At 43.4% G+C, this 26,030-nt stretch overlaps 1 protein-coding gene across 1 annotated transcript in view; it reads left to right on the forward strand.

Annotated features, from left to right (window-relative positions):
• Positions 1-26,030, forward strand: part of CLPB (ClpB family mitochondrial disaggregase) — a 229,011-nt gene that overhangs the window by 15,285 nt on the left and 187,696 nt on the right. The gene's annotated exons all lie outside the window — the stretch shown is intronic.

A 26,030-nucleotide genomic window follows, 5' to 3' on the forward strand; every position in this document is an offset into this window, starting at 1 on the left:
GTTTGACAACCCTAAAGAGGTCCCAGTACCTGACACCATTCTGTCTGAAAAGAACTTTCTGCTTCTTCTCACAGGTCTGAGGTCCCGTCTCGAACAAGCCTCGGCTAAAATTTCTGACCCACCGGGAACTCTCCTGTCACGCAGGGATGGCTTGTTATGGGCCGGGGACAAGATTTTTGTTCCAGAGGACGTCCGAGTGGCAGTTCTGGGTGCCTGTCATGATCATCTTCTAGCCGGTCATTTTGGCATCCAAAGAACTCTTGACCTTCTGCAGCGCACCTTTTGGTGGCCCGAGATGGAAAAGAACTGCAGACACTATGTCCTTTCCTGCACCACTTGTTCCCGGAGTAAGACCGCAAGAAGCAAGGCTTGGGGGCTTCTCAGACCACTCCCAGTTCCTGACCGGCCCTGGCAGACAATCGCCATGGACTTCATTGTGGAACTGCCTCTTTCAGGAGGGTGCTCTGCCATCTTTGTGGTCGTAGACCGGCTTTCCAAGATGGCCCACTTTTTACCCCTCAAGGGTACTCCCACCGCGAAAGAGACCGCAGACATCTTTCTCAAGGAGGTAGTAAGACTACATGGTGTACCTACCAGTATCATCTCTGACAGAGGGGTGCAATTCACGTCCCGTTTCTGGAAGGCATTATGTGGGCTCCTGAAGATCGACCTGGCTATGTCCTCATCCTACCATCCACAGACTAACGGTCAAACCGAGAGGACTAACCAGACCCTGGAGCAATACCTCCGTTGCTTCACTACATTTGTCCAGGATGACTGGGTAACCTTATTGCCATTTGCGGAATTCGCATATAATAATTCCAAACATTCCGTCACCGGGCAATCCCCCTTCTTCGCCAATTACGGGTTCCATCCCTCCTTCCTGCCTGACATCTCCTCTGAATCTGGAGTTCCCGCAGTCCAGGACATTTTCAACTTTGTCACCAGCAATAACAAACTTCTGCGGGAAACGTTGAGCAAGGCTCAGGCAGCGTCCAAGAAAACCTTTGACGAGAAAAAGAGGGGAGAGTTAATCCTCCAGCCCGGTGATCGGGTTTTGCTGTCCACAGCTAACCTCCGCTTGGCCTGCCCGTCCAAGAAGTTGGCTCCCAAATTTATCGGCCCATTTTCAGTTAAAAGGAGACTCAATGCCGTTGCTTACGAACTATCCTTACCTGATACCCTGCGGATCCATCCTGTATTCCATGTCACCCTCTTAAAGCCCGTGGTTCCTGATGCCTTCCCTGGCAGAAATTCTGGACCTCCCGAACCTGTGATTATTGATGGAGACGTGGAGTATGAAGTGGAGGCCATACTTGACTGTCGGAAGAGAGGTAACCAGCTCCAGTACCTGATCAAGTGGAAAGGCTATGGGCCGGAAGAAAATTCCTGGGAACCGGAGAGGAACATCCATGCTGCAGATTTAATCCAGGCGTTTTTTCTTGCCCATCCTCAAAAAAGCAGTTTGTTGGGCACCCGGAGGTTGCCCTTAAGGGGGGGGCAATGTTAGGAACGCTTCCTGAGCACACTGATGTGTGTCATGATGTGCTGTCTGCAACCTAAAGGGTTAATCCAGAGCAGACTAATTGCAGTGATTGGCAAACAGGCTGCCTTATTTAAACAGCTCAACAGCACTGCACATTGCTGTGTTGTCTTCAGCTTCCTGTGTTCTGAACCTGCTTCCTGTTGATTTCCTGTCTGATACCTGTTGACCTTTGGCTCGTCCCTGACTTCGCTTGTTTGCTGCCTGTCCTGATCCCGGCTCGTTTTGACTACTCTTCTGGATTCTCCTTGTCGGCTCATCCACCTTCGGACCTTGACCGGTTACCCCCTGGTGGGGCGACCCTGGGGACCGCGACCTGGTATCCACCTGCAGCCAAATCCATCCTCACCTTCAGAGGCCCTGGTGAAGACCGGTGGATGCTTAGACCCCGCACCTCAGGTTAGCCTGTGCTACTCACCTCGGGTTTCCAACCAAGCTCCGCCCACCGGCAACGGTAAGCCTTCTCTGCACGACAGGCTTCCACCTGCCTTATAACAGGTATATTTGATCCTGGAATGAGAACCTATAGACCACCAGTGATGTTCACTGCCGAGATGGACCACCGTCACCACACCTCCAAACGTGTCCCCCTAGGTAGTAAAAACTCACCAAAACCTGGGAAAGAGACCGCCTTGAGAAGGATTTGAATCCAAAAATGGTATACGGATCAGAGGTAAACAAACTCCGGTTTCACCAGTAGCTGATACTTGCATAAAAACTTCAACGTGACATAAACAGCAATATAATCCTCGGAACATGAGAGGAACAGAAAAGGGGGAGGACCAATAGTGTAATTCCGTAAAATACACTTTATTTAAAATTCCCAATCCCCCATACAAATACACTCACAAAAATGCGACTTGGTAGTAGCATGTAAAATATATAGGTTGTCTGTCGTGTGCCGGTCACTCACCGCTACCTCTAGCAGCCAAGGGAACCCGAGCTCCGGAACACCGACTCTGTGTGACAGCTAATGGATGCGTGCTCGCGCCCTTCGCGCCCTTACATGTTTCGTCACACGGACTTCTACGGAGGGCGCGAGCACGCACCATCAAGCCTCTCTGATATACCTTAATGGGCCGGAAGGAGAGCGGGACATTGTCCAATCAACGGCCCGCGTCAGTGACCGCCCATTCCGGACCCGCGGACCAATCCTAGGCTGTTACGCCAAGGCTCGGACCCACCCAGCTCACCTCCGACCCGGAAAGTAAACAAGCTTAACTCTTTGCATACGATATGGCTCATACGCAAATTATGTGTCCTCTCCTCACTGGTATGAGCAATCCTCGGGAATGTATAAACCCCTCCCGCAATAATGCAGAAGCCAGATCAAAGGAGATTCATTCACATATATCAAATTTGTCCTAAAAATTATTATTTATTCCCGCGGGACACCTTATCCAGGTTTTCCCGCTGGTATACATTCCTTTTGACAGAGAACTATATGGACACTTAGATCTATGTTGATACATTATTTCACATGCTACTTTACATATTACAAATACAATTTAAGATACATATAAAATAATGATAAAATTCTGGAAAAGATAAGACTATGTGATCCTCTTATATAGGGGACATACATATCACAAAATTATTAAATACCAATTACAACGTCATAAAAAGAAGGCAAAAAGAAAATTACAAATGCAGGTAAATGAACGTAAAGAAAGGGGATTATAAAACACCACCTAAGGATGGCCCTCATCATCACAGTCAATTTAAGCCAGTTAGAAAAAAGCCCTAACAAAGGACAGTTAGCATTTACAAATACCTAAATGTAGACAATGGTGCAAAACACAAAGGCTCGCAGAAGTTAAAAATTAACATTTATAAACTACTTTAGTAATTGCTAATGAAGCAGTTTATGTCTAACTCCACGTTTAACCCATTAGGGTGCAAAGCGTTCGTGAGGTAGATCCAGTGAGTCTCTCTCTTCGAGAGTTCTCGCACTCGATTAGAGCCCCTCCAAACTGGATCCACTCTCTCGATACCCCAAAATTTGAGATTTGTTGGGTCTTTGTTGTGGTGGCGTTTGAAGTGTAATGGAACACTGTGGTGTTTATACCCCTTTCTAATGTTAGTGAGGTGTTCAGCAATACGGACACACAATTTTCTCTTGGTGCGGCCTATGTAAATATAGCCGCATGGACACTCCATACCATAAACTACGTGTGTGGTATGGCACGTGATGAGATCTTTGATCTGAAAACTTTGGTTATTGGCAGAAGAGAAGAAGGAGGTGAAATTACGTAGGTGTGTCCGTACTTGTCTGCAGGCCCTACAATGTCGGCATGCATAAAATCCACTTCTTTCCTCCCAAAACATTCTTGGTTTAACTGGGGGATCCAACACCTTTTGGACTACCTGGTCCCCAAAGGTTGGACCCCTTCTATAGATGAAAGAAGGGGATGCTGGTAAAACTTTACCCAAGATACGGTCCATACACAACACATTCCAATGTGTTCTGACTACGTCTTCTATTTGTTTATGTTGTGTATTAAACTGTGTAATGAAGCTCCACTCATGGTTAACAGTGGAACTCCTATTACTCGGCGCAAGGCATGCATCCTGGGACAGTTTAGCCACTTCCTTGATATCCCTGTCCAGATGTGCAGGATTGTATCCCTTGTCTACAAACCTCTGTTTGATGACTGTCGCTTGGGCCAAGAAGTCACTGTCCAAAGAACAGTTTCTCCTGACTCTCAGTAGTTGGCCTTTAGGAATATTTTTTAGCCAACTACTGTGATGGCCACTTTGAATGGGCAGATAGCCGTTTCTATCTGTAGGTTTAAAATAAACCTTCGTGTGTAAGATGTTATTATTCAGCATGACTTCCACATCCAGATAGTGAATGGATAACCTACTCCAACTGAACTCCAGGCGAATGTTGTTATGATTGGAGTTCAATTCTGATGAAAACCTTTCTAAAGAGCTTTCAGGTCCCGACCATATAAAAAATAGGTCATCTATGTATCTGCGGTACATGATTAGCTCCGACCTTTGTGCTCCATATATAAAGTGATCCTCCCACTCCCCCATGAAGAGGTTCGCAAGACTCGGCGCGAATTTCGCGCCCATCGCAACTCCTCTTTTTTGATTGTAAAACATCCCGTTATACCAAAAATAATTGTGCGATAGGCAAAACTCAAGCGCGTGTTGCAAGAACCTCTTCTGGGGGTCGGGAATATCGGATCTCTTACTAAAAGCCCAATTAAGGGCTAAGAGAGCATCCTGATGTTGTATTATTGTGTAAAGGGATGCTACATCCGCAGTTACAAGAAATATGTCCGAGTTGGACGGCAAGGATACTTCTTTTAAGGAGAGCAGGAAGTCCTTTGTGTCCTTAAGATATGACCTCAGTTGTGTAACACTAGTCTGAAGGAAAAAGTCCAAATATTCTCCCAGCCTCGAAGATACAGAATTAATGCCATTAACTATTGGCCGGGCTGGGGGATTAAGTTGATCTTTATGGACTTTCGGAAGGGTGTATATTGTTGGTACCCTGCTGAAGCTGGGCATCAGGTATCTCTTTTCTTTTTTAGATAGTATATTTTTATCAAACCCGAATTCTACCAAGAGATTCAACTCTCGTCTGTACTGAGAGGTCGGATCTCCTTTTAGTACTTCATATGTCTGGGCATCTGATAACAATTCTAAAAGTTGTTTGTGGTAAAATTCTTTTGTCAGAATCACCACCCCTCCGCCCTTGTCAGCAGGTCGGATGACTACGTCCTTCCTTTTCTCCAAGGACTCAAGGCCTTCTTGTATATACCGTGGATTTACTCCCTTTTCCGGTTTGATTTTATTTAGATCTCTAATCAGTAAATTCTTAAATACTTCAACGTATTGATTAGAGGGCTGTGGAGGATTAAATAGAGACTTGTTCTTTAATCCACTGTCCACCGACCTTCTCTGTAAGTTTGTGTTACTCGGGACCGTATTGACTGTACGGTTAGAACTCAGAAAATACCTCTTGAGATTAATTTTTCTGATGTATTTATGTACATCCACAAACACATTGAAATTATTAACTGGTTTGTGTTTCGCACATTTTAAACCTGCGTTTAGAATGTTAATCTCCTTGTTGTTAAGAGGGATTTGTGCTAAGTTGTATATACCTTTTAGTCTATTACCCTCCTTCTTTTTCTGTTGTTGTCGTCTTCCTGCTCGACAACCTCTGATTCGGGAACTGGCTGGGGGTCTGTCCTCATCTGTGGAGTAGGTCTCCACTGATCCGACTGAGGACCCCTGTTGTTCTGTGGAGGACCCCAACTGGCGGTGCGTCCCCTCCATGGTCTCCCCCCTCTCCTCCCTCCCCTGCCTCTGCCACCCCTCCATAAAAAAGGACGTGGAGGGGGGGGGGGTGGAGCTGGGGACCATGGTTCATCCTGATAGGCCAAACTTTCGTATCTATTTTGTGTTGGGAATGGCATCGGGTATTGATTCCCCTGTTTATTCCCTTGGTTGGCATAACCACCTCTGTTATTATTGGGAATTTGTTGCCATTGTGATGTTTGATTATTCACCACAGAGGGTTGATTAGGTGGGTTATTATTGTTTAACACTCCACCCGGGTATGTTTTAGTCTTTTTTGACGGACCCTTTGGTCTTACAGGTGTAGACCTGGGGGTACCCTGCAGGTTAGCACCGAGTGGTCTCATTAGAGGGGCTGAAACCTGCTGAACACCTTCTACAGGTATCTGCCACGTATACACATGATTCTGTTTGAAATCTTCTGAGTCTCTTTTGTACTTTTTTACCTTCTTTCTATGAACATCCTTGTCTATCTTTTCCAATTTTTTCTTCACATCAGTGTTAAACTTGACAACTAGTTGTGAATCCTTATCTGGTTCCAGACTAAGTTGCAAGTCTGCGATTTTCTTCTCTAAAATCAACATTTTTTGTTTTTTTCTTTTTAAAACTAATTCTTGGAGTTTGACTCCAACCCCATTAAAAAACTCCAACCACTCTGACTTAGATGCCTCATCGTCGAGGGCATCTTGGGGGGTGACATCCCATCGTAAGCTCCTCATTATGATTCGCTCCTTGATATACTGCTCAAAAGTGCAGATATCCCACCAGGTGCGAACCTGTTTTTCTAAAAGGTTGCCCAAGGTGGAAAGGTCAGATTGTAGGTCATGTGATGCATCGTCACTGATGGTATCCGTGAAGATGCTCTCCATGTTGAGTTGCCTATTTTTTAAGAAGGATATAACATCCATAGCTGCTAGGTTTAAAACAAAATAAACGTAGATAATAGGAGTAAGCACTGAAACACCCACTCAACCCAGCGCTAAAAAACAAGAAAACATATATATAAAAAAAGCAGCCGCTATAAAGATCTAATAACTTGCAAAGGTGTATAATGAAAACCAAAGGAGGATCACATACACTAGCAGCGCTAAATAAAAGACCCTAGTTGAATAAGCAGAAATAATGCATCCAATATTAATCCTCAAGGATGCAAACAAATGTCCATTTTAAGTGAGTGATAACCACAAAAGCTGTGTAATGTTGAAAAGTTCGTATGGTATATTTGATCCTGGAATGAGAACCTATAGACCACCAGTGATGTTCACTGCCGAGATGGACCACCGTCACCACACCTCCAAACGTGTCCCCCTAGGTAGTAAAAACTCACCAAAACCTGGGAAAGAGACCGCCTTGAGAAGGATTTGAATCCAAAAATGGTATACGGATCAGAGGTAAACAAACTCCGGTTTCACCAGTAGCTGATACTTGCATAAAAACTTCAACGTGACATAAACAGCAATATAATCCTCGGAACATGAGAGGAACAGAAAAGGGGGAGGACCAATAGTGTAATTCCGTAAAATACACTTTATTTAAAATTCCCAATCCCCCATACAAATACACTCACAAAAATGCGACTTGGTAGTAGCATGTAAAATATATAGGTTGTCTGTCGTGTGCCGGTCACCGGTCACTCACCGCTACCTCTAGCAGCCAAGGGAACCCGAGCTCCGGAACACCGACTCTGTGTGACAGCTAATGGATGCGTGCTCGCGCCCTTCGCGCCCTTACATGTTTCGTCACACGGACTTCTACGGAGGGCGCGAGCACGCACCATCAAGCCTCTCTGATATACCTTAATGGGCCGGAAGGAGAGCGGGACATTGTCCAATCAACGGCCCGCGTCAGTGACCGCCCATTCCGGACCCGCGGACCAATCCTAGGCTGTTACGCCAAGGCTCGGACCCACCCAGCTCACCTCCGACCCGGAAAGTAAACAAGCTTAACTCTTTGCATACGATATGGCTCATACGCAAATTATGTGTCCTCTCCTCACTGGTATGAGCAATCCTCGGGAATGTATAAACCCCTCCCGCAATAATGCAGAAGCCAGATCAAAGGAGATTCATTCACATATATCAAATTTGTCCTAAAAATTATTATTTATTCCCGCGGGACACCTTATCCAGGTTTTCCCGCTGGTATACATTCCTTTTGACAGAGAACTATATGGACACTTAGATCTATGTTGATACATTATTTCACATGCTACTTTACATATTACAAATACAATTTAAGATACATATAAAATAATGATAAAATTCTGGAAAAGATAAGACTATGTGATCCTCTTATATAGGGGACATACATATCACAAAATTATTAAATACCAATTACAACGTCATAAAAAGAAGGCAAAAAGAAAATTACAAATGCAGGTAAATGAACGTAAAGAAAGGGGATTATAAAACACCACCTAAGGATGGCCCTCATCATCACAGTCAATTTAAGCCAGTTAGAAAAAAGCCCTAACAAAGGACAGTTAGCATTTACAAATACCTAAATGTAGACAATGGTGCAAAACACAAAGGCTCGCAGAAGTTAAAAATTAACATTTATAAACTACTTTAGTAATTGCTAATGAAGCAGTTTATGTCTAACTCCACGTTTAACCCATTAGGGTGCAAAGCGTTCGTGAGGTAGATCCAGTGAGTCTCTCTCTTCGAGAGTTCTCGCACTCGATTAGAGCCCCTCCAAACTGGATCCACTCTCTCGATACCCCAAAATTTGAGATTTGTTGGGTCTTTGTTGTGGTGGCGTTTGAAGTGTAATGGAACACTGTGGTGTTTATACCCCTTTCTAATGTTAGTGAGGTGTTCAGCAATACGGACACACAATTTTCTCTTGGTGCGGCCTATGTAAATATAGCCGCATGGACACTCCATACCATAAACTACGTGTGTGGTATGGCACGTGATGAGATCTTTGATCTGAAAACTTTGGTTATTGGCAGAAGAGAAGAAGGAGGTGAAATTACGTAGGTGTGTCCGTACTTGTCTGCAGGCCCTACAATGTCGGCATGCATAAAATCCACTTCTTTCCTCCCAAAACATTCTTGGTTTAACTGGGGGATCCAACACCTTTTGGACTACCTGGTCCCCAAAGGTTGGACCCCTTCTATAGATGAAAGAAGGGGATGCTGGTAAAACTTTACCCAAGATACGGTCCATACACAACACATTCCAATGTGTTCTGACTACGTCTTCTATTTGTTTATGTTGTGTATTAAACTGTGTAATGAAGCTCCACTCATGGTTAACAGTGGAACTCCTATTACTCGGCGCAAGGCATGCATCCTGGGACAGTTTAGCCACTTCCTTGATATCCCTGTCCAGATGTGCAGGATTGTATCCCTTGTCTACAAACCTCTGTTTGATGACTGTCGCTTGGGCCAAGAAGTCACTGTCCAAAGAACAGTTTCTCCTGACTCTCAGTAGTTGGCCTTTAGGAATATTTTTTAGCCAACTACTGTGATGGCCACTTTGAATGGGCAGATAGCCGTTTCTATCTGTAGGTTTAAAATAAACCTTCGTGTGTAAGATGTTATTATTCAGCATGACTTCCACATCCAGATAGTGAATGGATAACCTACTCCAACTGAACTCCAGGCGAATGTTGTTATGATTGGAGTTCAATTCTGATGAAAACCTTTCTAAAGAGCTTTCAGGTCCCGACCATATAAAAAATAGGTCATCTATGTATCTGCGGTACATGATTAGCTCCGACCTTTGTGCTCCATATATAAAGTGATCCTCCCACTCCCCCATGAAGAGGTTCGCAAGACTCGGCGCGAATTTCGCGCCCATCGCAACTCCTCTTTTTTGATTGTAAAACATCCCGTTATACCAAAAATAATTGTGCGATAGGCAAAACTCAAGCGCGTGTTGCAAGAACCTCTTCTGGGGGTCGGGAATATCGGATCTCTTACTAAAAGCCCAATTAAGGGCTAAGAGAGCATCCTGATGTTGTATTATTGTGTAAAGGGATGCTACATCCGCAGTTACAAGAAATATGTCCGAGTTGGACGGCAAGGATACTTCTTTTAAGGAGAGCAGGAAGTCCTTTGTGTCCTTAAGATATGACCTCAGTTGTGTAACACTAGTCTGAAGGAAAAAGTCCAAATATTCTCCCAGCCTCGAAGATACAGAATTAATGCCATTAACTATTGGCCGGGCTGGGGGATTAAGTTGATCTTTATGGACTTTCGGAAGGGTGTATATTGTTGGTACCCTGCTGAAGCTGGGCATCAGGTATCTCTTTTCTTTTTTAGATAGTATATTTTTATCAAACCCGAATTCTACCAAGAGATTCAACTCTCGTCTGTACTGAGAGGTCGGATCTCCTTTTCGTACTTCATATGTCTGGGCATCTGATAACAATTCTAAAAGTTGTTTGTGGTAAAATTCTTTTGTCAGAATCACCACCCCTCCGCCCTTGTCAGCAGGTCGGATGACTACGTCCTTCCTTTTCTCCAAGGACTCAAGGCCTTCTTGTATATACCGTGGATTTACTCCCTTTTCCGGTTTGATTTTATTTAGATCTCTAATCAGTAAATTCTTAAATACTTCAACGTATTGATTAGAGGGCTGTGGAGGATTAAATAGAGACTTGTTCTTTAATCCACTGTCCACCGACCTTCTCTGTAAGTTTGTGTTACTCGGGACCGTATTGACTGTACGGTTAGAACTCAGAAAATACCTCTTGAGATTAATTTTTCTGATGTATTTATGTACATCCACAAACACATTGAAATTATTAACTGGTTTGTGTTTCGCACATTTTAAACCTGCGTTTAGAATGTTAATCTCCTTGTTGTTAAGAGGGATTTGTGCTAAGTTGTATATACCTTTTAGTCTATTACCCTCCTTCTTTTTCTGTTGTTGTCGTCTTCCTGCTCGACAACCTCTGATTCGGGAACTGGCTGGGGGTCTGTCCTCATCTGTGGAGTAGGTCTCCACTGATCCGACTGAGGACCCCTGTTGTTCTGTGGAGGACCCCAACTGGCGGGGCGTCCCCTCCATGGTCTCCCCCCTCTCCTCCCTCCCCTGCCTCTGCCACCCCTCCATAAAAAAGGACGTGGAGGGGGGGGGGGGTGGAGCTGGGGACCATGGTTCATCCTGATAGGCCAAACTTTCGTATCTATTTTGTGTTGGGAATGGCATCGGGTATTGATTCCCCTGTTTATTCCCTTGGTTGGCATAACCACCTCTGTTATTATTGGGAATTTGTTGCCATTGTGATGTTTGATTATTCACCACAGAGGGTTGATTAGGTGGGTTATTATTGTTTAACACTCCACCCGGGTATGTTTTAGTCTTTTTTGACGGACCCTTTGGTCTTACAGGTGTAGACCTGGGGGTACCCTGCAGGTTAGCACCGAGTGGTCTCATTAGAGGGGCTGAAACCTGCTGAACACCTTCTACAGGTATCTGCCACGTATACACATGATTCTGTTTGAAATCTTCTGAGTCTCTTTTGTACTTTTTTACCTTCTTTCTATGAACATCCTTGTCTATCTTTTCCAATTTTTTCTTCACATCAGTGTTAAACTTGACAACTAGTTGTGAATCCTTATCTGGTTCCAGACTAAGTTGCAAGTCTGCGATTTTCTTCTCTAAAATCAACATTTTTTGTTTTTTTCTTTTTAAAACTAATTCTTGGAGTTTGACTCCAACCCCATTAAAAAACTCCAACCACTCTGACTTAGATGCCTCATCGTCGAGGGCATCTTGGGGGGTGACATCCCATCGTAAGCTCCTCATTATGATTCGCTCCTTGATATACTGCTCAAAAGTGCAGATATCCCACCAGGTGCGAACCTGTTTTTCTAAAAGGTTGCCCAAGGTGGAAAGGTCAGATTGTAGGTCATGTGATGCATCGTCACTGATGGTATCCGTGAAGATGCTCTCCATGTTGAGTTGCCTATTTTTTAAGAAGGATATAACATCCATAGCTGCTAGGTTTAAAACAAAATAAACGTAGATAATAGGAGTAAGCACTGAAACACCCACTCAACCCAGCGCTAAAAAACAAGAAAACATATATATAAAAAAAGCAGCCGCTATAAAGATCTAATAACTTGCAAAGGTGTATAATGAAAACCAAAGGAGGATCACATACACTAGCAGCGCTAAATAAAAGACCCTAGTTGAATAAGCAGAAATAATGCATCCAATATTAATCCTCAAGGATGCAAACAAATGTCCATTTTAAGTGAGTGATAACCACAAAAGCTGTGTAATGTTGAAAAGTTCGTATGGTATATTTGATCCTGGAATGAGAACCTATAGACCACCAGTGATGTTCACTGCCGAGATGGACCACCGTCACCACACCTCCAAACGTGTCCCCCTAGGTAGTAAAAACTCACCAAAACCTGGGAAAGAGACCGCCTTGAGAAGGATTTGAATCCAAAAATGGTATACGGATCAGAGGTAAACAAACTCCGGTTTCACCAGTAGCTGATACTTGCATAAAAACTTCAACGTGACATAAACAGCAATATAATCCTCGGAACATGAGAGGAACAGAAAAGGGGGAGGACCAATAGTGTAATTCCGTAAAATACACTTTATTTAAAATTCCCAATCCCCCATACAAATACACTCACAAAAATGCGACTTGGTAGTAGCATGTAAAATATATAGGTTGTCTGTCGTGTGCCGGTCACTCACCGCTACCTCTAGCAGCCAAGGGAACCCGAGCTCCGGAACACCGACTCTGTGTGACAGCTAATGGATGCGTGCTCGCGCCCTTCGCGCCCTTACATGTTTCGTCACACGGACTTCTACGGAGGGCGCGAGCACGCACCATCAAGCCTCTCTGATATACCTTAATGGGCCGGAAGGAGAGCGGGACATTGTCCAATCAACGGCCCGCGTCAGTGACCGCCCATTCCGGACCCGCGGACCAATCCTAGGCTGTTACGCCAAGGCTCGGACCCACCCAGCTCACCTCCGACCCGGAAAGTAAACAAGCTTAACTCTTTGCATACGATATGGCTCATACGCAAATTATGTGTCCTCTCCTCACTGGTATGAGCAATCCTCGGGAATGTATAAACCCCTCCCGCAATAATGCAGAAGCCAGATCAAAGGAGATTCATTCACATATATCAAATTTGTCCTAAAAATTATTATTTATTCCCGCGGGACACCTTATCCAGGTTTTCCCGCTGGTATACATTCCTTTTGACAGAGAACTATATGGACACTTAGATCTATGTTGATACATTATTTCACATGCTACTTTACATATTACAAATACAATTTAAGATACATATAAAATAATGATAAAATTCTGGAAAAGATAAGACTATGTGATCCTCTTATATAGGGGACATACATATCACAAAATTATTAAATACCAATTACAACGTCATAAAAAGAAGGCAAAAAGAAAATTACAAATGCAGGTAAATGAACGTAAAGAAAGGGGATTATAAAACACCACCTAAGGATGGCCCTCATCATCACAGTCAATTTAAGCCAGTTAGAAAAAAGCCCTAACAAAGGACAGTTAGCATTTACAAATACCTAAATGTAGACAATGGTGCAAAACACAAAGGCTCGCAGAAGTTAAAAATTAACATTTATAAACTACTTTAGTAATTGCTAATGAAGCAGTTTATGTCTAACTCCACGTTTAACCCATTAGGGTGCAAAGCGTTCGTGAGGTAGATCCAGTGAGTCTCTCTCTTCGAGAGTTCTCGCACTCGATTAGAGCCCCTCCAAACTGGATCCACTCTCTCGATACCCCAAAATTTGAGATTTGTTGGGTCTTTGTTGTGGTGGCGTTTGAAGTGTAATGGAACACTGTGGTGTTTATACCCCTTTCTAATGTTAGTGAGGTGTTCAGCAATACGGACACACAATTTTCTCTTGGTGCGGCCTATGTAAATATAGCCGCATGGACACTCCATACCATAAACTACGTGTGTGGTATGGCACGTGATGAGATCTTTGATCTGAAAACTTTGGTTATTGGCAGAAGAGAAGAAGGAGGTGAAATTACGTAGGTGTGTCCGTACTTGTCTGCAGGCCCTACAATGTCGGCATGCATAAAATCCACTTCTTTCCTCCCAAAACATTCTTGGTTTAACTGGGGGATCCAACACCTTTTGGACTACCTGGTCCCCAAAGGTTGGACCCCTTCTATAGATGAAAGAAGGGGATGCTGGTAAAACTTTACCCAAGATACGGTCCATACACAACACATTCCAATGTGTTCTGACTACGTCTTCTATTTGTTTATGTTGTGTATTAAACTGTGTAATGAAGCTCCACTCATGGTTAACAGTGGAACTCCTATTACTCGGCGCAAGGCATGCATCCTGGGACAGTTTAGCCACTTCCTTGATATCCCTGTCCAGATGTGCAGGATTGTATCCCTTGTCTACAAACCTCTGTTTGATGACTGTCGCTTGGGCCAAGAAGTCACTGTCCAAAGAACAGTTTCTCCTGACTCTCAGTAGTTGGCCTTTAGGAATATTTTTTAGCCAACTACTGTGATGGCCACTTTGAATGGGCAGATAGCCGTTTCTATCTGTAGGTTTAAAATAAACCTTCGTGTGTAAGATGTTATTATTCAGCATGACTTCCACATCCAGATAGTGAATGGATAACCTACTCCAACTGAACTCCAGGCGAATGTTGTTATGATTGGAGTTCAATTCTGATGAAAACCTTTCTAAAGAGCTTTCAGGTCCCGACCATATAAAAAATAGGTCATCTATGTATCTGCGGTACATGATTAGCTCCGACCTTTGTGCTCCATATATAAAGTGATCCTCCCACTCCCCCATGAAGAGGTTCGCAAGACTCGGCGCGAATTTCGCGCCCATCGCAACTCCTCTTTTTTGATTGTAAAACATCCCGTTATACCAAAAATAATTGTGCGATAGGCAAAACTCAAGCGCGTGTTGCAAGAACCTCTTCTGGGGGTCGGGAATATCGGATCTCTTACTAAAAGCCCAATTAAGGGCTAAGAGAGCATCCTGATGTTGTATTATTGTGTAAAGGGATGCTACATCCGCAGTTACAAGAAATATGTCCGAGTTGGACGGCAAGGATACTTCTTTTAAGGAGAGCAGGAAGTCCTTTGTGTCCTTAAGATATGACCTCAGTTGTGTAACACTAGTCTGAAGGAAAAAGTCCAAATATTCTCCCAGCCTCGAAGATACAGAATTAATGCCATTAACTATTGGCCGGGCTGGGGGATTAAGTTGATCTTTATGGACTTTCGGAAGGGTGTATATTGTTGGTACCCTGCTGAAGCTGGGCATCAGGTATCTCTTTTCTTTTTTAGATAGTATATTTTTATCAAACCCGAATTCTACCAAGAGATTCAACTCTCGTCTGTACTGAGAGGTCGGATCTCCTTTTAGTACTTCATATGTCTGGGCATCTGATAACAATTCTAAAAGTTGTTTGTGGTAAAATTCTTTTGTCAGAATCACCACCCCTCCGCCCTTGTCAGCAGGTCGGATGACTACGTCCTTCCTTTTCTCCAAGGACTCAAGGCCTTCTTGTATATACCGTGGATTTACTCCCTTTTCCGGTTTGATTTTATTTAGATCTCTAATCAGTAAATTCTTAAATACTTCAACGTATTGATTAGAGGGCTGTGGAGGATTAAATAGAGACTTGTTCTTTAATCCACTGTCCACCGACCTTCTCTGTAAGTTTGTGTTACTCGGGACCGTATTGACTGTACGGTTAGAACTCAGAAAATACCTCTTGAGATTAATTTTTCTGATGTATTTATGTACATCCACAAACACATTGAAATTATTAACTGGTTTGTGTTTCGCACATTTTAAACCTGCGTTTAGAATGTTAATCTCCTTGTTGTTAAGAGGGATTTGTGCTAAGTTGTATATACCTTTTAGTCTATTACCCTCCTTCTTTTTCTGTTGTTGTCGTCTTCCTGCTCGACAACCTCTGATTCGGGAACTGGCTGGGGGTCTGTCCTCATCTGTGGAGTAGGTCTCCACTGATCCGACTGAGGACCCCTGTTGTTCTGTGGAGGACCCCAACTGGCGGGGCGTCCCCTCCATGGTCTCCCCCCTCTCCTCCCTCCCCTGCCTCTGCCACCCCTCCATAAAAAAGGACGTGGAGGGGGGGGGGGGTGGAGCTGGGGACCATGGTTCATCCTGATAGGCCAAACTTTCGTATCTATTTTGTGTTGGGAATGGCATCGGGTATTGATTCCCCTGTTTATTCCCTTGGTTGGCATAACCACCTCTGTTATTATTGGGAATTTGTTGCCATTGTGATGTTTGATTATTCACCACAGAGGGTTGATTAGGTGGGTTATTATTGTTTAACACTCCACCCGGGTATGTTTTAGTCTTTTTTGACGGACCCTTTGGTCTTACAGGTGTAGACCTGGGGGTACCCTGCAGGTTAGCACCGAGTGGTCTCATTAGAGGGGCTGAAACCTGCTGAACACCTTCTACAGGTATCTGCCACGTATACACATGATTCTGTTTGAAATCTTCTGAGTCTCTTTTGTACTTTTTTACCTTCTTTCTATGAACATCCTTGTCTATCTTTTCCAATTTTTTCTTCACATCAGTGTTAAACTTGACAACTAGTTGTGAATCCTTATCTGGTTCCAGACTAAGTTGCAAGTCTGCGATTTTCTTCTCTAAAATCAACATTTTTTGTTTTTTTCTTTTTAAAACTAATTCTTGGAGTTTGACTCCAACCCCATTAAAAAACTCCAACCACTCTGACTTAGATGCCTCATCGTCGAGGGCATCTTGGGGGGTGACATCCCATCGTAAGCTCCTCATTATGATTCGCTCCTTGATATACTGCTCAAAAGTGCAGATATCCCACCAGGTGCGAACCTGTTTTTCTAAAAGGTTGCCCAAGGTGGAAAGGTCAGATTGTAGGTCATGTGATGCATCGTCACTGATGGTATCCGTGAAGATGCTCTCCATGTTGAGTTGCCTATTTTTTAAGAAGGATATAACATCCATAGCTGCTAGGTTTAAAACAAAATAAACGTAGATAATAGGAGTAAGCACTGAAACACCCACTCAACCCAGCGCTAAAAAACAAGAAAACATATATATAAAAAAAGCAGCCGCTATAAAGATCTAATAACTTGCAAAGGTGTATAATGAAAACCAAAGGAGGATCACATACACTAGCAGCGCTAAATAAAAGACCCTAGTTGAATAAGCAGAAATAATGCATCCAATATTAATCCTCAAGGATGCAAACAAATGTCCATTTTAAGTGAGTGATAACCACAAAAGCTGTGTAATGTTGAAAAGTTCGTATGGTATATTTGATCCTGGAATGAGAACCTATAGACCACCAGTGATGTTCACTGCCGAGATGGACCACCGTCACCACACCTCCAAACGTGTCCCCCTAGGTAGTAAAAACTCACCAAAACCTGGGAAAGAGACCGCCTTGAGAAGGATTTGAATCCAAAAATGGTATACGGATCAGAGGTAAACAAACTCCGGTTTCACCAGTAGCTGATACTTGCATAAAAACTTCAACGTGACATAAACAGCAATATAATCCTCGGAACATGAGAGGAACAGAAAAGGGGGAGGACCAATAGTGTAATTCCGTAAAATACACTTTATTTAAAATTCCCAATCCCCCATACAAATACACTCACAAAAATGCGACTTGGTAGTAGCATGTAAAATATATAGGTTGTCTGTCGTGTGCCGGTCACTCACCGCTACCTCTAGCAGCCAAGGGAACCCGAGCTCCGGAACACCGACTCTGTGTGACAGCTAATGGATGCGTGCTCGCGCCCTTCGCGCCCTTACATGTTTCGTCACACGGACTTCTACGGAGGGCGCGAGCACGCACCATCAAGCCTCTCTGATATACCTTAATGGGCCGGAAGGAGAGCGGGACATTGTCCAATCAACGGCCCGCGTCAGTGACCGCCCATTCCGGACCCGCGGACCAATCCTAGGCTGTTACGCCAAGGCTCGGACCCACCCAGCTCACCTCCGACCCGGAAAGTAAACAAGCTTAACTCTTTGCATACGATATGGCTCATACGCAAATTATGTGTCCTCTCCTCACTGGTATGAGCAATCCTCGGGAATGTATAAACCCCTCCCGCAATAATGCAGAAGCCAGATCAAAGGAGATTCATTCACATATATCAAATTTGTCCTAAAAATTATTATTTATTCCCGCGGGACACCTTATCCAGGTTTTCCCGCTGGTATACATTCCTTTTGACAGAGAACTATATGGACACTTAGATCTATGTTGATACATTATTTCACATGCTACTTTACATATTACAAATATATATATGTTTTCTTGTTTTTTAGCGCTGGGTTGAGTGGGTGTTTCAGTGCTTACTCCTATTATCTACGTTTATTTTGTTTTAAACCTAGCAGCTATGGATGTTATATCCTTCTTAAAAAATAGGCAACTCAACATGGAGAGCATCTTCACGGATACCATCAGTGACGATGCATCACATGACCTACAATCTGACCTTTCCACCTTGGGCAACCTTTTAGAAAAACAGGTTCGCACCTGGTGGGATATCTGCACTTTTGAGCAGTATATCAAGGAGCGAATCATAATGAGGAGCTTACGATGGGATGTCACCCCCCAAGATGCCCTCGACGATGAGGCATCTAAGTCAGAGTGGTTGGAGTTTTTTAATGGGGTTGGAGTCAAACTCCAAGAATTAGTTTTAAAAAGAAAAAAACAAAAAATGTTGATTTTAGAGAAGAAAATCGCAGACTTGCAACTTAGTCTGGAACCAGATAAGGATTCACAACTAGTTGTCAAGTTTAACACTGATGTGAAGAAAAAATTGGAAAAGATAGACAAGGATGTTCATAGAAAGAAGGTAAAAAAGTACAAAAGAGACTCAGAAGATTTCAAACAGAATCATGTGTATACGTGGCAGATACCTGTAGAAGGTGTTCAGCAGGTTTCAGCCCCTCTAATGAGACCACTCGGTGCTAACCTGCAGGGTACCCCCAGGTCTACACCTGTAAGACCAAAGGGTCCGTCAAAAAAGACTAAAACATACCCGGGTGGAGTGTTAAACAATAATAACCCACCTAATCAACCCTCTGTGGTGAATAATCAAACATCACAATGGCAACAAATTCCCAATAATAACAGAGGTGGTTATGCCAACCAAGGGAATAAACAGGGGAATCAATACCCGATGCCATTCCCAACACAAAATAGATACGAAAGTTTGGCCTATCAGGATGAACCATGGTCCCCAGCTCCACCCCCCCCCCCTCCACGTCCTTTTTTATGGAGGGGTGGCAGAGGCAGGGGAGGGAGGAGAGGGGGGAGACCATGGAGGGGACGCCCCGCCAGTTGGGGTCCTCCACAGAACAACAGGGGTCCTCAGTCGGATCAGTGGAGACCTACTCCACAGATGAGGACAGACCCCCAGCCAGTTCCCGAATCAGAGGTTGTCGAGCAGGAAGACGACAACAACAGAAAAAGAAGGAGGGTAATAGACTAAAAGGTATATACAACTTAGCACAAATCCCTCTTAACAACAAGGAGATTAACATTCTAAACGCAGGTTTAAAATGTGCGAAACACAAACCAGTTAATAATTTCAATGTGTTTGTGGATGTACATAAATACATCAGAAAAATTAATCTCAAGAGGTATTTTCTGAGTTCTAACCGTACAGTCAATACGGTCCCGAGTAACACAAACTTACAGAGAAGGTCGGTGGACAGTGGATTAAAGAACAAGTCTCTATTTAATCCTCCACAGCCCTCTAATCAATACGTTGAAGTATTTAAGAATTTACTGATTAGAGATCTAAATAAAATCAAACCGGAAAAGGGAGTAAATCCACGGTATATACAAGAAGGCCTTGAGTCCTTGGAGAAAAGGAAGGACGTAGTCATCCGACCTGCTGACAAGGGCGGAGGGGTGGTGATTCTGACAAAAGAATTTTACCACAAACAACTTTTAGAATTGTTATCAGATGCCCAGACATATGAAGTACTAAAAGGAGATCCGACCTCTCAGTACAGACGAGAGTTGAATCTCTTGGTAGAATTCGGGTTTGATAAAAATATACTATCTAAAAAAGAAAAGAGATACCTGATGCCCAGCTTCAGCAGGGTACCAACAATATACACCCTTCCGAAAGTCCATAAAGATCAACTTAATCCCCCAGCCCGGCCAATAGTTAATGGCATTAATTCTGTATCTTCGAGGCTGGGAGAATATTTGGACTTTTTCCTTCAGACTAGTGTTACACAACTGAGGTCATATCTTAAGGACACAAAGGACTTCCTGCTCTCCTTAAAAGAAGTATCCTTGCCGTCCAACTCGGACATATTTCTTGTAACTGCGGATGTAGCATCCCTTTACACAATAATACAACATCAGGATGCTCTCTTAGCCCTTAATTGGGCTTTTAGTAAGAGATCCGATATTCCCGACCCCCAGAAGAGGTTCTTGCAACACGCGCTTGAGTTTTGCCTATCGCACAATTATTTTTGGTATAACGGGATGTTTTACAATCAAAAAAGAGGAGTTGCGATGGGCGCGAAATTCGCGCCGAGTCTTGCGAACCTCTTCATGGGGGAGTGGGAGGATCACTTTATATATGGAGCACAAAGGTCGGAGCTAATCATGTACCGCAGATACATAGATGACCTATTTTTTATATGGTCGGGACCTGAAAGCTCTTTAGAAAGGTTTTCATCAGAATTGAACTCCAATCATAACAACATTCGCCTGGAGTTCAGTTGGAGTAGGTTATCCATTCACTATCTGGATGTGGAAGTCATGCTGAATAATAACATCTTACACACGAAGGTTTATTTTAAACCTACAGATAGAAACGGCTATCTGCCCATTCAAAGTGGCCATCACAGTAGTTGGCTAAAAAATATTCCTAAAGGCCAACTACTGAGAGTCAGGAGAAACTGTTCTTTGGACAGTGACTTCTTGGCCCAAGCGACAGTCATCAAACAGAGGTTTGTAGACAAGGGATACAATCCTGCACATCTGGACAGGGATATCAAGGAAGTGGCTAAACTGTCCCAGGATGCATGCCTTGCGCCGAGTAATAGGAGTTCCACTGTTAACCATGAGTGGAGCTTCATTACACAGTTTAATACACAACATAAACAAATAGAAGACGTAGTCAGAACACATTGGAATGTGTTGTGTATGGACCGTATCTTGGGTAAAGTTTTACCAGCATCCCCTTCTTTCATCTATAGAAGGGGTCCAACCTTTGGGGACCAGGTAGTCCAAAAGGTGTTGGATCCCCCAGTTAAACCAAGAATGTTTTGGGAGGAAAGAAGTGGATTTTATGCATGCCGACATTGTAGGGCCTGCAGACAAGTACGGACACACCTACGTAATTTCACCTCCTTCTTCTCTTCTGCCAATAACCAAAGTTTTCAGATCAAAGATCTCATCACGTGCCATACCACACACGTAGTTTATGGTATGGAGTGTCCATGCGGCTATATTTACATAGGCCGCACCAAGAGAAAATTGTGTGTCCGTATTGCTGAACACCTCACTAACATTAGAAAGGGGTATAAACACCACAGTGTTCCATTACACTTCAAACGCCACCACAACAAAGACCCAACAAATCTCAAATTTTGGGGTATCGAGAGAGTGGATCCAGTTTGGAGGGGCTCTAATCGAGTGCGAGAACTCTCGAAGAGAGAGACTCACTGGATCTACCTCACGAACGCTTTGCACCCTAATGGGTTAAACGTGGAGTTAGACATAAACTGCTTCATTAGCAATTACTAAAGTAGTTTATAAATGTTAATTTTTAACTTCTGCGAGCCTTTGTGTTTTGCACCATTGTCTACATTTAGGTATTTGTAAATGCTAACTGTCCTTTGTTAGGGCTTTTTTCTAACTGGCTTAAATTGACTGTGATGATGAGGGCCATCCTTAGGTGGTGTTTTATAATCCCCTTTCTTTACGTTCATTTACCTGCATTTGTAATTTTCTTTTTGCCTTCTTTTTATGACGTTGTAATTGGTATTTAATAATTTTGTGATATGTATGTCCCCTATATAAGAGGATCACATAGTCTTATCTTTTCCAGAATTTTATCATTATTTTATATGTATCTTAAATTGTATTTGTAATATGTAAAGTAGCATGTGAAATAATGTATCAACATAGATCTAAGTGTCCATATAGTTCTCTGTCAAAAGGAATGTATACCAGCGGGAAAACCTGGATAAGGTGTCCCGCGGGAATAAATAATAATTTTTAGGACAAATTTGATATATGTGAATGAATCTCCTTTGATCTGGCTTCTGCATTATTGCGGGAGGGGTTTATACATTCCCGAGGATTGCTCATACCAGTGAGGAGAGGACACATAATTTGCGTATGAGCCATATCGTATGCAAAGAGTTAAGCTTGTTTACTTTCCGGGTCGGAGGTGAGCTGGGTGGGTCCGAGCCTTGGCGTAACAGCCTAGGATTGGTCCGCGGGTCCGGAATGGGCGGTCACTGACGCGGGCCGTTGATTGGACAATGTCCCGCTCTCCTTCCGGCCCATTAAGGTATATCAGAGAGGCTTGATGGTGCGTGCTCGCGCCCTCCGTAGAAGTCCGTGTGACGAAACATGTAAGGGCGCGAAGGGCGCGAGCACGCATCCATTAGCTGTCACACAGAGTCGGTGTTCCGGAGCTCGGGTTCCCTTGGCTGCTAGAGGTAGCGGTGAGTGACCGGCACACGACAGACAACCTATATATTTTACATGCTACTACCAAGTCGCATTTTTGTGAGTGTATTTGTATGGGGGATTGGGAATTTTAAATAAAGTGTATTTTACGGAATTACACTATTGGTCCTCCCCCTTTTCTGTTCCTCTCATGTTCCGAGGATTATATTGCTGTTTATGTCACGTTGAAGTTTTTATGCAAGTATCAGCTACTGGTGAAACCGGAGTTTGTTTACCTCTGATCCGTATACCATTTTTGGATTCAAATCCTTCTCAAGGCGGTCTCTTTCCCAGGTTTTGGTGAGTTTTTACTACCTAGGGGGACACGTTTGGAGGTGTGGTGACGGTGGTCCATCTCGGCAGTGAACATCACTGGTGGTCTATAGGTTCTCATTCCAGGATCAAATATACCATACGAACTTTTCAACATTACACAGCTTTTGTGGTTATCACTCACTTAAAATGGACATTTGTTTGCATCCTTGAGGATTAATATTGGATGCATTATTTCTGCTTATTCAACTAGGGTCTTTTATTTAGCGCTGCTAGTGTATGTGATCCTCCTTTGGTTTTCATTATACACCTTTGCAAGACATTACATTCATCAACTAATTAACCACCCCCCATCCGCGCTACAGCCTATATATGGCTGCAGCGCGGACTTGAATTTTCGGGAGGCCGTTTTTAAACGGCCTCCCAGTGACACGCCCCCAGCGCGCTCTCGCGAGCGCGCTGCGGGGAAAATCTGTGTCGGCCGTGTCCCTTGGACACGGCCGATCACAGATCGTGGTGAATGGCCAATCACAGCGGCCATTCACCACGTGATCGGGCCGTCCAATGAGCGATGATCTCATATGTAAACATATGAGATCATCTCTCATCGCCGGCGCTCCTTCCTCACACAGAGCCTGCAGTGTGAGGAAGGAGGGGGAGCCTCACAGCGCCGGGGACACACAGCAATGTAATTAGGGCACCGATCACCAGTGCCCTGATTACTGCAAGGTAAAAATACACACACAGTGCCCCCCCATCAGTGCCCACAGTGCCCCCATCGATGCCCCCATCAATGCCCACAATCAGTGCCCATAGTGCTGCTAGTCAGTGCCCATCAGTGCCTGCTCATCTAGGCACTGATGAGCACTGACTGGCAGCACTATGGGCACTGATGGTGCTGCCCATCAGTGCCGCTCATCAGTGCCACCCGTCAGTGTCCAGTGCCATCCGCCAGTGCCCATCAGTGCCGCCTATCAGTGCCCATCAGTGCCGCCCGTTAGTGCCGCCTCTCAGTGCCGCCTCTCAGTGCCCAGCAGTGCCACCTCTCAGTGCCCAGCAGTGCCACCTCTCAGTGCTCATCAGTGCCGCCTATCAGTGCCGCCTATCAGTGCTCATCAGTGCGGCATATTAGTACCTCCTCATCAGTGCCCATAAGTGCCACCTCATCAGTGCCCATAAGTGCCACTTCATCAGTGCCCATAAGTGCCACCTCATCAGTGCCCATCAGTGCAGCCTATCAGTGCCGCCTCATCAGCGCACATCAGTGAAGGAGAAACATTTATTTTCAAAATTTACTCGCAGAAAATAAGAAAAACTTTTTTTTTTTTCAAAATTTTCTGTCTTTATTCTTTTTTTTTTTGTAAAAAATAAAAATCGCAGAGATGATTAAATACCACCAAAAGAAAGCTCTATTTGTGTGAAAAAAATGATAAAAATTTCATATGGGTACAGTGTAGCATGACCGCGCAATTGTCAGTCAAAGTGTGACAGCGCTGAAAGATGAAAATTGGCCTGGATGGGAAGGGGGTTTAAGTGCACAGAAGGCAAGTGGTTAAATACATTTATTTTGATTATTATTATAGGCATTTTTATTTATTATTTAATTGAGTCCTTTTTTTTTATTCAATATTACACTTTTATTATAAAAGTATAAACTATTATTTATTTTTGTATAAAATTATTTATTGTTATTATTTGGTATATGTTATAAATTATTATAAAATCAAAGACATTAAATATCTTACTGAGGAGAGAGAGTGTGTGTGTATATATATATATATATGCGCACACACTCTCTCTCCCTTAAGATATTTAATGTCTTTGATTTTATAATAATTTATAACATATACCAAATAATAACAATAAATAATTTTATACAAAAAAAAAAAAAAAATATATATACACACACACACAGGGCTTGACAAATTTGTTTGGAATCTAGGAGCCAGCTAAAAAAGTTAGGAGCCAGTTTTTTTTTTTTTTTTTTTTTTTTTTTAACAACAAAGCTTTATTTTCAATGACGAAAATAACCGATCTTAAATTTAAACAGTGCAGCAAGGTTGGGGCGATAGGAGATCCAGTGACCAAGAGTAACATATGCCACCTTAGGCCCCTTTCACACAGGCGCCTACGCTAAGCAGAATCCGCATGCTCAGTGGGGATCTCTCTGCTGATCCCCGCTGAGCAGGTGGATGACAGGTCCTGTCAGCTCTGCTATGCAGACGCAGCCCATTCTCCTCTATGGGGCAATCAGATGGAAACGGACCGTCTGTTTCCATCCGATGCCATCCAATCCGATTCACTGGACGGATGGTAAATAGAACCACCATCCATCTGTTTTTGGCAGACAGGATCGGATGGCGGCGGCTTGCCACTCCATAGAGACTGAAGGGTCTGATCAGGTCCGCCTGAAAAACTGACAGGCGGATCTGATCAGAACGCCCGTGTGAAAGAGCCGGTACACTCTTTTGCAGAAGTGCATAAATATGTAGAACACATTATCCTTGAACTTCCAGGAGAGAGCAGTGTAAAATGGGATTAAAAAATAAAAATAAAATCAAATAATACCCACGCTCCCTGCACACTTACCTTTTAAGCAAAGGGCGCCAGATGAAGACTGCAAAAACTTCTGTCTCTCCACCTCTTGGGAAGGAGAAGGGCAGGCATTCAGAACAAGCAGTGGAAATTCCTTACACTCCTAGTTACTGCGTGTTGTAATACTCCCGGCCACCACAAGAGGCCGCCAGTTCCCCATTGGCAGCATCTCAGTGAAGAAGGCCCAAAAGCCGGGGCCTCAATTTTCAGGAGATGCGGTAGTTCGAGCGCTCGGGGGGGGGGGGGGACCACAGGACACATATATATATATATATATATATATATATACATATATATATATATATATATATATATATATATATATATATATATATATATATATATATATGTATATATATCAGACCTCCTTCTTTTTTTTTTTTTTCATAGATTTTTGAAGCGTAAAAAAATTCAGAAGCAAAAATATAAAATACAAAAATAGAAGCCATTATTTATTTTATGTCTATGATTATTTATTGCAAACCTTCACCTGCTTCTGTCCTGTAGATAAAGGGATGATCTTTCAGAGGACATTCATTGGTTGCTATGTGGGAGGGTCTGACCCCTGTACTGTAGTCACATGACCCATC

This window comes from Pelophylax lessonae (genome assembly GCF_965119305.1).
Source record: "Pelophylax lessonae genome assembly, chromosome: 2".
Lineage (NCBI taxonomy): Eukaryota > Metazoa > Chordata > Amphibia > Anura > Ranidae > Pelophylax > Pelophylax lessonae.